General features: G+C 29.0%; 1 protein-coding gene across 4 annotated transcripts in view; it reads left to right on the top strand.

Annotated features, from left to right (window-relative positions):
- Positions 1–14,341, top strand: part of LOC107448596 (intracellular coagulation inhibitor 3) — a 49,279-nt gene that overhangs the window by 7,621 nt on the left and 27,317 nt on the right. Inside the window, exon 3 of one of the 4 annotated variants that reach the window (XR_011638383.1) lies at positions 12,263–12,833. The exons of the other annotated variants lie outside the window; for them this stretch is intronic. The gene's annotated coding sequence lies outside the window, so the exon portion shown is untranslated. The remainder of the gene's footprint in view (positions 1–12,262; positions 12,834–14,341) is intronic. 4 annotated transcript variants of the gene reach the window in all.

The following is a 14,341-nucleotide window of genomic DNA, read 5'->3' as shown; positions in this document are numbered from 1 at the left end:
AAAAAAAAACTTATCTAATTAATGAAGAAACTCTTCTTTATATATTCTTTTCAATAATAGATTGCCTTCAGAACAAGGTAACATCGGCGATCACGAAGTTAGTCCCACTGAAAATAATCTACAAGAAAAGTCGCGACAAAGAAAAAAAAGCTAAGAGGTGCGAAAAGGAACATGCAATATAACGATATGTGTTCTCAAAATTCTGATTCTACAGCTCACCAATCAAGGCCATTTCAACATAACGAAACGAACATCGTTTTCCACAGCGCGAGTCGACATCGGAATGTAAGAGAAGAGTCCTATATCGTTATCTTATATCATTGCGTGTCTTATATCGCTATATCGTTTTGCGCTCGTTGTCTTGACTCGACGGCTTAAATCAGATTTCTGATGCATCGCTTTGAATGAAAGTCGCTGTATCGTCTTGCCGATATATGTGTTAAATCGATATGTTTCGATACATCGATTTATAGCCCAGTCCTATTTGGTATCTATAAATACAATATTGCACATTTTGGACAATTTCTGATTGTAAGTATTTTTATTAAAAAAGTTGATTGAAAATTAAGAATGAAATGTTATATAACCTAAAGGTGGAAAGCATGTGTGATTATGCTAAAAAATGCTTAATTTTCTGAGAAATCATATTGATCCCATAATGAATAAAAACATATAAATGCTATAGCTCGGTGATTATACACTGAAGTGTCATAGTGAAGAACCGGGGTTTGATACCCAGTGGTGGCTAGAAGCCCTCCCAGTTTTAAATCCATGTGTTCTTGCTTGTCTAGGAAGTAAAGTTGGCCTGTGTGTATTACGGATCACATTTTCACAATCATGCAATTGCTCACAAAACAGTGGAGATTAACTTCAATGAGCTTGTTTCATAACAGACTGTTGCTGGAATGCTATATTTTTACTATTCACTTGTTAAACAAAACACATCAATAAAAATGTATACCAAAAAAAAAAATCGATGTTACAATTTCATTGAAATGGCTTACTAGGAAGGATGTTGTCTATGAGTCGCTAAATAGTTTCACCTACGAAGAATTTTAGGACATACAGCTGTTCCCACTTAATCGCATATTGGATAATAGAATAACCCGCTTATACAAATACAATTTAATGAAACCAAATCATTTTATGTGAATCTAATGTTAAATTCCCCGTTTAAACAGATATTTGTTTTTTTTTCATCCCCTCCTAATTGCATAAAATAGAGGTACTGAAAAGAAAGAAAATTTTTTTATTTTTGAGAAATGTTTCACCATCTAAAATGGAATTTCCGTTTTTCAGTTAGGATAAGGAAAGGTGATCATTTCAATAACACTTCCTGTTCATTAGTTGATCTAAAGAGGCGTTAGAGGGTAAAGTTGAAAAATTAATCAAATCTTGCAGCTTGTTATACATTGAATCATTTAGAATGTAAAAGAAAAAAGAGGTACAAAATGTTTTGTGGTCAAGACTTGTGGTCCCCTCCAGGTGCGCTATGAGCTTTGAAAAAAAAAAGTTTGAAAATCTTAACACATTAGAGTATGTACAATATGTCTTTCTCTTAAGTGGAATAATCATTGCTTAATTCAGTGAATAATGGTTTCAAGTAATGTATGAAAAGGAATTAAAAGAAATAAGCAAAGAATTTTGGATACAAAGAATCTCTAACTACTGTAAAATAGTGCTTTAATTTGGAATTTCCCAAGTTTTGAGAATTAGAAAAAATTAATAAGTAAAAGCAAAAAACAGAAATTCTGAATATATTTGAAACGAATACGCAAGTCATGAAAGTTATAGTAGATTTTGAAAGAGAAAATCTAATTTTGATAAATTGACGAATTAAACAGGTATAAAAACAGTCTTCAATTATGGATTTTTTAAGAAGGGATCAAATAATATTATAGTACCTATATTTTACTTTTCACTAACATTGATTTCTTTTTATGTAACTTTAAATGACATTTATATTTCATGGTACTTCATAAGTTATCTATGGTACTATATAAGGTAGTAGTTTTAATTATAATTGTTTATTCATCATAAAATTGAGTTTATTTAATCAAAACGCTATACTATGCATTAAATACCATTAAAAAGTAAAATTTTGCAAAAATATAGAATTTAAGATTGAATATTGTACTCCCCTTTTAATCGAATAACCCGACTTAATTGCATAGATTTGACTGGAACCGATGGCTGTATTTACATTCTTTCTGAAAAGAAGAAAAAAATCGAAAGTATATTCAATTATTTTTTAATTATTCAGTTAAACATAAAGTATTTTCTGGATAATAGGTTTTTAAGGTAAATAAATTCAAAAAGTGTTATTCAATGAAAAATTGATGCACACACAAATGTGATAGTACGCAGTATTTCAACAATATCTGTAAATTATTTTTCAACCAGAAATCATTTAAATATATGTTTTTTGTTTAGTTAATATTTTTACTATATTTAGGTAGGTAAATTCAAAACTTGCCATTCAATAAAAAATTGATGCTCACACATATCTGATAGTACACAGTATTTCAACAATATCTGTAAATTATTTTTCAACCAGAAATCATTTAAATCATTTCATTTAGTTTATATTTTTTTATAGAATGTGTTTTTTTATTCTTAATTTGGGTTATTTTGTCATTTACTTATGGCTTGACCATTTGTTCATAATGGTCGTGGACACATTTTATTCAGCTGTCATTTTTAAAATAAATAAATAAATTAAGGAAAATCTCCCTTTAGCTATTACTTATAAAAATAATTTTTTGACAAATTACTTTTAAATGCTGTAAAACAAATCATACTGCTTCTTTAAATTTGTCAATTATCAACAAAAATGCTTGAAATTTAATTACGTATCTAAGTAAATTCAAATAATTAATTTGCTACTGTACTGTAAATGGTACCTTGTGCAAGCTAAGAAAGAACAAAAATGCTTTCCTAATTCTAACAAATCATTATAAAAGTTAGCAAAAGCAAATTAGGGATTAAAATCTCTGATGACTAGGATATTTTTTCAGAGATTCAAAAGTTCCTTCACTTTGTATTAGGAACCATCTTTAATTAAAGTCACCAAGTAAACTGGGTTAATTATTTGCTACCCCTTCCATTTTCAATGGTGATGAGGCAGTGTTTAAAAAGAAAAGGTTCTGGTATGAAACTAGACTTGCAGCGAGAGAGAAATAATGTCATTTTTATTTTGTGATTTTTATTAAATTTTTTTTTCAATCGTATCTTACAAATAAATTGCTAGCATTTAAAAATTTTAGGTTAAAGAAAAATAAAGTTTTCTGAGATCTTAATAATTTTATTTCTTCAGACTATTACGTTTAAACTAAAAATTATTAATATAATAGATCAAAAATATTTTATTGTATTAACAAATTGTGGACCGGTGACAATTAACTCATTATTGCCTTTGGACTACACCAAATATTCATTCATTCATTTCATTTAGTATAAATAAAGTTTATAAGAGTTTCTTTAATATGTTTTACTTTACTCCAATATTCAATTTCAAAATAGCAGTTGGTATCATTGCTTAGTTTCTGTGTAAAATTGACTTTTAACTAAATGTTAATACAGAATTGGTATCACAGGTTTTGTTTTCGATTCTATTAGGATAAAATTTAAATCATTTTGCAGGGTTACCAGTGTAACTTCATAAAAATTTTTTTTGAACTTCTCATTTCATTATTGGCTTACTATAAAAACTCATTAAATGTTTTTAGCCAAGGAGTTACAGGTTAATTTTAGCAATAGTATGATACGTTTAATCTTAATACTGCCTTGGAATTTTAAATAGTGATTATGTGTTTATTATTTTAATTGCATACATTGAGTAAATGCAGTTCACATAAAATTTAATTGAGAGTAAATATAACTTTTTAAAAAGGATATATAAATATAAGACAGTGACTAAATATCTTTATTGTAAAATATGTATAAAGATAATATTACACGATTGCTTTTTAATGTATAACTTACTTTTTGATGTAATAAAAGCCTTGAGTATGTAATCTTCATAAAACAGTTCAAAAAATATCGTTAAATGAGAGGTAAATAAATAACTTGTAAACAATTTCTTTATTTTATTCTGATGACAACCAAGGAAATCAGGAAAATCTAAATTGAAAACTGGATTGTAACATGTGATTTATTTTTCCAAAAAGAATGCATAGCAGTCATCATCCTCAAGTTTATTTTATTTTCAAATCATGAATTCAAAAATACTAGTTACAATTCTTGATTGCCATTGTCATTTTGAGAATTTCAGATAATTTGGATTCAGTCAACTGAGTTAATGATTTTTTTTTGGTTTTGGTTCTAAACATCAATAAAGCACAAATATTTTGTTAATACTAAATTATCTTTAAAATAATGAAAGCATTATAAACCAGAATGCTTAATACCAAACACTTAATTATAAATAGATTTTTTTTCTCGATTAGTTCATCATTTTCATCATTTAATCAGGGTGCATCTGGTTGCATCTTTTATGTTCATCATTTAATCAGGGTGCGTACAGACTCCTTATACTCCTTAGAAACTCCTTGGAAATAAAAAAGTCTCCAAGGAGTACTTGGAACTACTTAGATTTCCAAATTAGTCCTTAGAAACTCCTTAGATTATTGCTTTGCATAGATGAACTTACTTAGTCTGCTGATGAATTTGCTGTCCAAGCTGGGAAACTAAATTATATGCAGTAGTGCAAGTGCTGCGCCGAACCGCGCCAATTGTGGAAACCTGCTCCTACATGCTCCAAATTGAAGTAGTTGGCTTAAATTGCTCCAAAAAGGATATTTTTCCCTGGGTTTCGTGAAGTCACAATTTTGCGGCAACCAAGCTACTGCCATGTGGGTTGCTCTGGATTCAGTGGGAAGGATTCTTGCACTTTCATGTGCAACTCTGATTTATTTTGCAAGATATTCTCAATTTCAAGCTTCATTTTCCACTCTCTGAAATGGAACTGAAACTTCTCTCGAATTTTCGGGGACCAATTACACATTGCCAAATTTTAATGGCAAGAGAAAATTTTATTTCTCATGTTAATTTATAGTTATTGAAGTGCTATCAACTTTGTCAATGGCAAGCTAATGGCCTTCTTGTGCTATTCTATTTATAGATTAGTACCATGATCTTTGAATTAATTTGAGGGACCATTCACTAAGTACATATTTTCATGTTGATCCTCAGAGCAGTCAAGAATCACAAAGCTTCATAACCTCAAAATTTCCATCTCCCCTTTATTCATTTAATTTAATAAAGAGAAAAATTAATTGAGTTTCTTAAACATAATTTTTTTATCTGAGGGACCATCCACTAATTGCATATTGTATTTAAACTGAACATTGATTTTACTCAATTGATTTTTTTAAAAATATTATTTTTCTGTTTTTTACTTATTGCATTTTATTATTGTATTATTACTTTTAAAATTTTCGATGCTCTTAATTTGTTCAAGGAAAGAACTTAATAATATTTAGAGGCAAGCATGAAGAGAAGGGCTTTCAATATTTTAAATGCAGCAAAAAATCTTATGTTTTTCAGATTTGTCAAATACTTTAATTAATCTTTTAATGATTTAAAAATGATCTTTGATTTAAAACAATTGATATAAAAAATTTTAATTATCACAGATTTGTCAAATATTATGAGAGTAGGGACAATATAATAATTTACTTCTGACAAATTTTTTTAGCTTCAATACTCATTGAATTTGCATTTAAAAATTATTTAATTTTTTTTAATCATTTCATTAATGAAATACTGTACTAGGTAAACAATTTTAATAAAAATTTATTAAAGTTTTCTTAATTTGTTAAATTCTTTACATATTTTTATGAATTCAGTATGATCAATATTAATCTTGTTAATGTTTTGTTGAATATAGTGTGTCTATTACCAATACCCTAGTGTCTATTACCAATAACATTTATTAAAATTTTAAAGAAAAATACACTCGATAACCTTAAATAATAGTTAAATTAATTAGAGTCTTGAATTACCTTTTACAGAATTAAATAAAGTAATTATTAATTTAAAAAATAGTATGAGCCATGCAATATTGAATTTACTTAAATTGCTTTTGCCAAAAGCTCTTTTTTTTAAAAAAAGAAAAGAATAATTTGGCTATATTAAATTAATTTTTAGGTCTTTTCCAAACTGAAACATCATTGATTCACTTGCTGTATGATGAAATGGTGTCTCTATTTAAGGCATTGTTAGGGCGTTTTTTAAAGAGTTCTGATTTTCTTAGTTTGTCAGGAAAGGACTTAAAATCATTGGATGTAGAAAACGCAGATATTTGGCAAAATTCAAATTTAATAGATGTTGAACTAGATACCACAAATGTGATGACATCCTTATATCTTCTTTAGAAAAAAAATCTATGTATTTAGGTGCCAGGTCTATGGCATGTGCAAAAAAGTTATTAAAAGCATTGCCTCTTGAAAATAGGTTACTGTTCCATCTTAAAGTGTTGCATCCTGTAATGAGAATGGAAGACACTTCTATTAAGGCATCTTTGTTACTAGATGAATGAACGAGGTTACATAGAAAACCAGAAGGTTATTCTTCTGACTGAAATGAATATGCACCAATTGATATGTTTTGGAAAAACTATTTTGTGAAGAAAGAAAATTTGAGAAATATCAAATATCCTCTTTTAGCAAAGCTTTTTAAATCTCTTTTGTGCATACCACATGGGAATGCCGATGTTGAAAGAAGTTTTAGTGTGAACAAAAAGCTACTTGACAATANAATTTTTAAAAAAGACTATCTTTTACACAAAGTTTTTAAATTTTCCTTAAAGTTCCTTAAAATTTTGGACTCCTTAGATACTCCTTGGATTTCTTCTTCTGATCTCTGTATGAACCCTGATGTTAAATGTTTCTCCATCTCCAAAACTCTATAATGTACACAGTGAAAATGCGAGTACAAAAATTTCCATTATACGTATTTGGCAATGTTTATGAATTATCCGTAATTTTACGGACCTACTGATAGATCTGAAATTTGCATGGATTTTAAAATTTCCTTTCCCTTTTTTATTTTATTTACATTGTACAATTTAGGCATTCGGCTTTAGAGAAACTCATCCCTGTTGTAAAATATTTCACTGTCCGAACTGTTTACAAATGGATGCCACTGTTTTTTCTCCTGTTTTGTGACTTCCTGGAAGTTGTGTTCTGCTCTTAGTAGAGTGATGTATAATTTGTTAAGTGTTGTTTTTGCCTTTGTTAATAGTTTTATCCTTTCCATAAACTTAGTCTTTAAAATAGTTGTGCACAGGGGTGCAAAAAACCCACCTACCCAGTTAAACACAGGCAGCTTTTACTGGATAAAATCCACCCTAAAGTGGGTTTTGATTAGTAAGAATATAAATAAAAAGTAATCTTGTGTTAAATTAAGTTTCAAATGTGTGATGTATGCGAGTACATATAACATTTTGTATCATGATGTCGGAAGAAACTTTTTTTAGACTTTTGCACCAATTTATTTGTATTAATTATTAATTACCTATATGTTAAGTCAATTCATAAAATTAAACTTAATTATTAATAGTAAAATAAACTTTTTTTAAAATGAGGTATTTATCCCTTCACTCTTTTGGAAGAAGAAAAAAACCCCAATAAAACATGGAAAAACCCGGGTTGTGCAACCGTCTTGTGAGTTGATTTTTATTTGATAAGTTTATTTTTATAGTTTAAAAGTTGTCTGCAACTTAAATAAATTGTTTTCTTTTTACAAAACTGCGTTAGCTGCCATAGAAATGAGAAAAGCCGTTTCTAATGAGGGGGGATAAGACCCTACCTTGTACCTACTCCAAAGCAAAACTGTTAATCCTACATGCCTTTTAGGAGTAAATCCTAAATAAATAAGCAAAATATTCGATCATTTTTCGACAGGTCACTGTGAGTTAAGAAATAGCCTTAGAGTCCCAATTTTAAAAAAAAACTATATTTTACACAGTTTTTAAAATTTTGGACTCCTTGGATACTCCTTGGATTTCTTCTTCTGATCTCTGTATGAACCCTGCATTTAATAAAAATTAATTAATTGATTTAATTTAAATATAATTCGATTAATACTGATTAAAAATAAAGTTTAAGTAATGAAAGAAATTTTAAAAGCTAGGAAATATGTAATGCCAATTGTGGCATCACAGTGCCTTTTTAGTTACAGAAAAAAATTTTGATATCCCTCAGTTAGTGTTGTCATTTTAATGTTAGTGTCATACAATAATTATTTTATATAAGTTCAGTATTAAGAAATCAGAGAAATATTGAGCTAAAAAATTATTTCATGTCTTATGACTAAATATATTATTTCAATGCAAGGTTGATCTGGCTGGTTTAAATCATGTTGGTTTAAACCAGCCAGCATGAGTTAAGGCAGCCAGGTTTAAACCAACATGATTTAAACCAAACGTTTTTTTTTAAATCTTTTGAACAGTAGTTGTTTTGTATCATATTCTTTAATTTAGAAAAATTAATTTTTCACACTATCTTGAGTTTAACTACTGAAGTGAAAATGTATCACTTTATATAAAAATAAATATTTAATTTTAAAATGTTTAGAAATCACAGTGTTCCTGAAAAATATCTAGGCATTTAAAATAAATGTAAGCAAGTTTTATGTTTAGTCAATGCCTCTAAAAACGCTTGACCATCACTTACTCTGTTTAGTATTTAAAATTAGTTAAATAAAGTAATAGCTGAAAGAGTTTAGAATTACACAGTACTATGAGACAGTAACTTTAAATCTGGTTATGTCTAATCTGCATTGAAAGATGTTTTAATAATTACTAGGTTTGACAAAATAATTTATACCTTTTGTTCCTTTTTGTTATACCTTTATGTTTTTTTAATTTAATTATTTTAATTAGCTTCTTGGTTTTGAAACTATTTTATTATTTGCAAATTGCAATTAATCTTAATTTTTTTTTTTTTAATATGCATGGTTTAATAATGCTTTATTTTATTAGCATTGAGTTTTGGGGGTTGTTTCAAAATGTGTTTAAATTTGTTTAAAATATTGCTTATCTTAAAAATGCTTTATTTTATGTATGTGAAGTTTTTTAGTTCAATTCTAATCAGCATGACATGTTATAGGGGCCTAAAACTTTTATGTGTCCATGTCCTGCATGCAATTAAGACAGTCCTGGTTATATCATTTTTTATTTTATATTTCTTTAAGCTTAAATTATAATTTTAATGATGGTTATTGTGATTGCTATGATGTTAGCATTTCTCTTCTGGTGTATTAATTATAAAGTATGTCTCCTTTTGAATTTTTTGTTTTTTGCTATTAATATGATGTAATATAATTATTTTTAGTTTCAATTTAATTATGCTTCATTTTGTTCATAAATATTTCCCTGCAAAATAAGAGCTTTCAATATTTGAACAGCAATACTGTTTCCACTAAAATGAGAAACCTCTTTATTCTGTAATGTTGAAAATAACAAAAAATGCATGAAAAAATTAAATGACAGACAACTATCTTAGTACTATAAATAAGAATTATCTTCAGAGCTGAGACCTAAGCACTGGACATCAGTGTCAAGTACTTAGCAACACTTTCAAATTTTTTTAAACAGTAAATGTATTATTAAAAATAAGTATGGTGAACTCTCACTTATGTACTGGCCTAAAGGACCAACAGAAAAAAGTGCATAAGTAAAAGGGGCAAATAAATGAAAAGCCTATTCAAAATTTCTAAATGTAACATAAATTGCAATTAGAACATGAATAAAAATGGTTCTAAGGATTAAATGTTAATACTTATAATGTTAATAATTATAAATAATATTTATAATGTTAATATTTTGATATTTACTCTAGCTGCACAAAGAAAAACATAGTAATATACCTAATAAAAAAAAATTTCGTACAAAATTATCCATAATACATGTTTTTTTTTGCTTTCGCTGATGAATTTCAAACACAGTTTTTTCAAGTTCATGTAATTAAGAAGAGATAGTTTTAGTAGCTGAATTAAACTGCAAATTGTGCCTAAAGTTTCTATCGCTTTCATGAAACCTCTGTTAAGCGGACATTCTTTGGACAGAAGAAATTGTCCGTATATGAGAGTTTACCGTTTACGGGAAGGGTACCATAATATCGAAGTTTAACACAGCAAATTGTTTTTAGAATATTTTCAAAGATGTAGGAAATAATTTAATAATCTTCAATAATTATCTACAAGGATGGTTATTTAAAATAGAGGTATTAGCTTGCTTTGTACAAGCTATGAAGTATTTTCAAATATTTTATACAGCAGACTCTCTATTTGCGGAAAAACTGGTTGGAGACTATCAAGGTGGATTTAGGAAAGGAAGATCCACCACTGAGCAAATATTAAACATTCGGCAGATTCTGGAGAAGACTAAAGAATATGGAATCGATACACACCATATTTTCATTGATTTTAAAGCTGCCTAAGATGGCATCAATGGAAAAGCCCTCATTGCAGCTTTGAGCGAGTTTAAAGTGTCTAGAAAGTTATCTAGGCTGATATGCCTGACACTAAATGAAACCAAAACTATGGTAAAAATACAGAATAATCTATCAAACCCAATGGTAATAAATAATGGTGTGTGACAGGGGGATGCATTGGCATGCCTACTCTTCAAATTAGTATTAGAAAAAGTAATAAGAGATTCCAACATTAACATCAGGGGAAATATTTTTAATAAATCTGTGCAATTGTTGGCCTTTGCTGATGACATAGACATTATTGCTAGAACACCTATAGCACTAAGACAGGCTTCTATTTCTTCAGAGAAAGCGCCTCTTAAGATGGGCCTGAGAATAAACGAGAGCAAAACTAAATATTTGCCCTGTACTAAAACAAACTTCAATAACACCCATTTAGAAATTGAAGAATATAAATTTGAGGTTGTTGACAATTTTGTTTACTTGGGTTCTGTAATCAACAACAGAAACAATACCACAATGGAAATACTAAGAATTACTAAGCCAATAACTGTTTTAATGGAATTCGAAAATACATAAAATCTAATGTAATTCATAGAAAAACAGAAGTTTTATTATATACATCTCTTATAAGATCAATTTTAACATATGCTTGTGAAACCTGGACCATATCTTGTACGGATGAGGTTATGTTGGGTACATTTGAGAGAAAGGTCTTGAGAAGTACTTTAGGAGGAATTTTTAAAAATGGTGTGTGGCTTAGAAGATCAAATCTAGAGCTTTATCACTCATATAATGAACCTGACATTATTAACTTTATGAAACAACAAAGAATAAAATGGGCAGGCCACGTTATTAGAATGGACGAAGACTGTACCACAAAAAGAGTTTTCAATGCCAGACCAGTTGGCGCACGAAAAAGAGGCAGGCCAAATTTGAGATGGATAGATTGCCTAGAGAAAGACCTTTTTGGTCTTAAAAACTGAAAATTGGGAAACACTAACAAAAAAAAGGTTAGCCTGGAAAAACTTCTTGAGAAGGCCAAAGCCCACCCTGGGCTGTCGAGCCATTGATGATGATGATAGTTATTTAAACTTTAAAAAAATATTTCTTTAATGAAAAGGAATATATAAAAAAGTTTGATATAAATGCATAATTCTAGATGTAGCTACAGATAAATGAATATAATTTTCCTATTAGCACAGATATTCAAGTTAGACATATGATACCGAATAGGAGCTTTTAGTCTTCAGTCAGTTTCAATTATTAGGTTTACATCCCTTAACACCTACCTGTCACTTGATAGGATATGTGGCTAATACCAATTTAAACAAAACCTCCCATGATCCATAGAAGAAAAAAAGCAATGCTCAAAGCAACACCTCAAAGACTATACCTCTGTTCTCTTTTATTTTATTTTTACCCAAGCTGTGTTAAATACAGTCTACAAACTGATAAGAAAATGAAAGAAATTTTTAGTGGGGAAGAAGCATTGAGAGCATTTAAGGTGTCATTTTAACTTAAGGGGTTGCATTACCTGTGTTGTCTAGATGAAAAGATCAAAACATGCCCATGTGGGAATTATTTCACAAGTGCAGTATCATTGTCTCTCCTTTCTTTGCAAAGATAAGGCAAGGTGACAGGAGAAAGATTGATTCTTTTGCAGTGAAATAGCTTAACAATATTTTTAGTTATGGATAATGTGAAAAATTTACATGCTTTAAAAATGGTGAAAAGCTGCATAGATTTTTTATTTTATTTATTTATTTATTTATTTTTGTAATTTAAAGCAGACTTATAAAATCTTTTTTCTTCAAATTTAGAAAAAGTTGTGTCCGGTTTGAAGAGATAGAAAATAACATTTCAGAGGACAAAAATGACTGTCTGCGTCCGGTTACGGGAGTATCCAAATTGCGGAGAATATGCATAATAGTGTATTCATGGAAGATTCCTTTGGAATAAAAAATATTCACGTTTTGCAGGAGTGTCCATAACAGAAGGTTTCACTGCATATGATTTGGAGGACTTTTTCATCATCTTCGCCATTATCATAATTTACATCATCAGCCATTTCTTTTAGTAATGTCTTCAACATCTCTTAATTATATTGTTACTAAATTATCCTCAACATTTACAATTCCGTAAGGAGAAAGAAGCTCATCAGATAAAATTTTTCATTCGTCATCACTCTAAAATTGACATGCAAATCCTCTTCAATTTTGTTGATTTGATTGCTATATTCATTTTTATCAGAAAAATAGAAATTAAGCTTTTTTGAAGAGATCCTTATGCTAGAATCTCCAATACTTCTCCATGCCCATACCATATTCATTACTTCAAGAATTGAAATTTTTACATGGACTGCAGCTGATTAGCCCCTGCTAGTTTGAAAAAGTATGGACAAATCAAAGTTTTATAGTACTGTTCTTTTAAGGAATGGGTTATACTTAAATCCCAAAACTGTAGCTTAATCATAGAGTGTGTAAGAAAAAACATTACTTTTATAAGAGAAAAAGTGGGGAGATCTTGCAGATGAGAGAACTTTTCTTTTCCCATTTTCTTCTCAAATGCATGAAGAATGTGTAAGAAAATTTTAGTCAGTATTCATGTTGCTCTATTGTTAAAGTACTCACCGGGAAGCCGCTTTATATTTTTGAAACAGAGAGGTTTTTCAACTTGACAATGATAAAAGAGTGATATTTTTCAGACCCATCTGCATTAATACTAATCATATATACACATTAAAAATTTGATACCTGCTAGAGGAATACAATCCAAATTTGGAAAGCTTCAAATTGCTTTGATGAATAGTTAGTTTGCTTCAACTCGATTATTTTGGCGGATTTTTGCTAGCTCTGCATATCAAAAGTTGGCGTGTACTTTCTGGGCGACCCAATATGCTTATATTTATAAGCAAAAATATAATTTTTGCACAAAGGGCATTTTTTTAATCTGAATCTAAGTAATGAAGATTTACAAATAATATAATAAATAAAACAATACTAAAACTTAAGTTTAATTGTTAATATACATTTTTAAAGGCTCCCTCAGTTTAATTATGTGGAAAATAAAAATAAATTACTTGAAAAATTAGTTCTAAAAAAATCATTGAATAGCCATTACTTAGTTTAGCTTTATAGCTTGCATTTTGTATCCCAGATTATTTTTACTGAGATTGTTTCTTGATTACTCTTACAAAGTTTTTTGTTTTATGTGCATATCAGTTACCTTTGAACAATATTTTGATTCAATTATGTTCATAATAAAGACTCAACTCAAACCATTGTGTGTGTCCCATGTCCAAGCCCAGACTGTTTAACTGCATTGTTGCTCTGGTGTCACGGAGTTCAGCCTTCTTTGCTGTTATATTCAGTAACCCAGTGTTTCCCAAACTTAGGATTTTTGTGTACCCTTTCTAAACTTTTCATAACACTATGTACCACTAATAAAAAAGTGAATGTATTTTTTTCTATAAAAAAAATTGCTCAAAAGTTAAAAATCACAACTGACTGTTGACAAAACTAATTATTAACTGTTAACTCAGCAAAAAATAGCCAATAGAAAAATATGTAACAGTAAATTTTCATGGCTAGCTTTGTTTTTTAATAAAATTTTTTGAAAATTTCGTTTGTTACAAAATATTTCACATAAGAATGCGTACCCCTGCTAAACTGTTCCCGTACCCCTGGGGATACGCATACCACACTTTGGGAAACACTTCAGTAACCTATAGTTAGGGCTGCAAGTTTGTCGCTGGAAAAAAGACCCCAAATTCGCGGGAAATTTTGAAAATTACACAAATTTTAAACATAAAGGAATTTATTATATAACTGATGCAAAAGACAGAAATTGCGCAAATAATAAAAAAAGCTCAACAATACACAACAAAAGTATTTCTTTGA

This window comes from Parasteatoda tepidariorum, chromosome X2, assembly GCF_043381705.1.
Source record: "Parasteatoda tepidariorum isolate YZ-2023 chromosome X2, CAS_Ptep_4.0, whole genome shotgun sequence".
Lineage (NCBI taxonomy): Eukaryota > Metazoa > Arthropoda > Arachnida > Araneae > Theridiidae > Parasteatoda > Parasteatoda tepidariorum.
The sequence above is the reverse complement of the archived record's forward strand: the minus strand, read 5'-3'. Positions and strand labels throughout refer to the sequence as shown.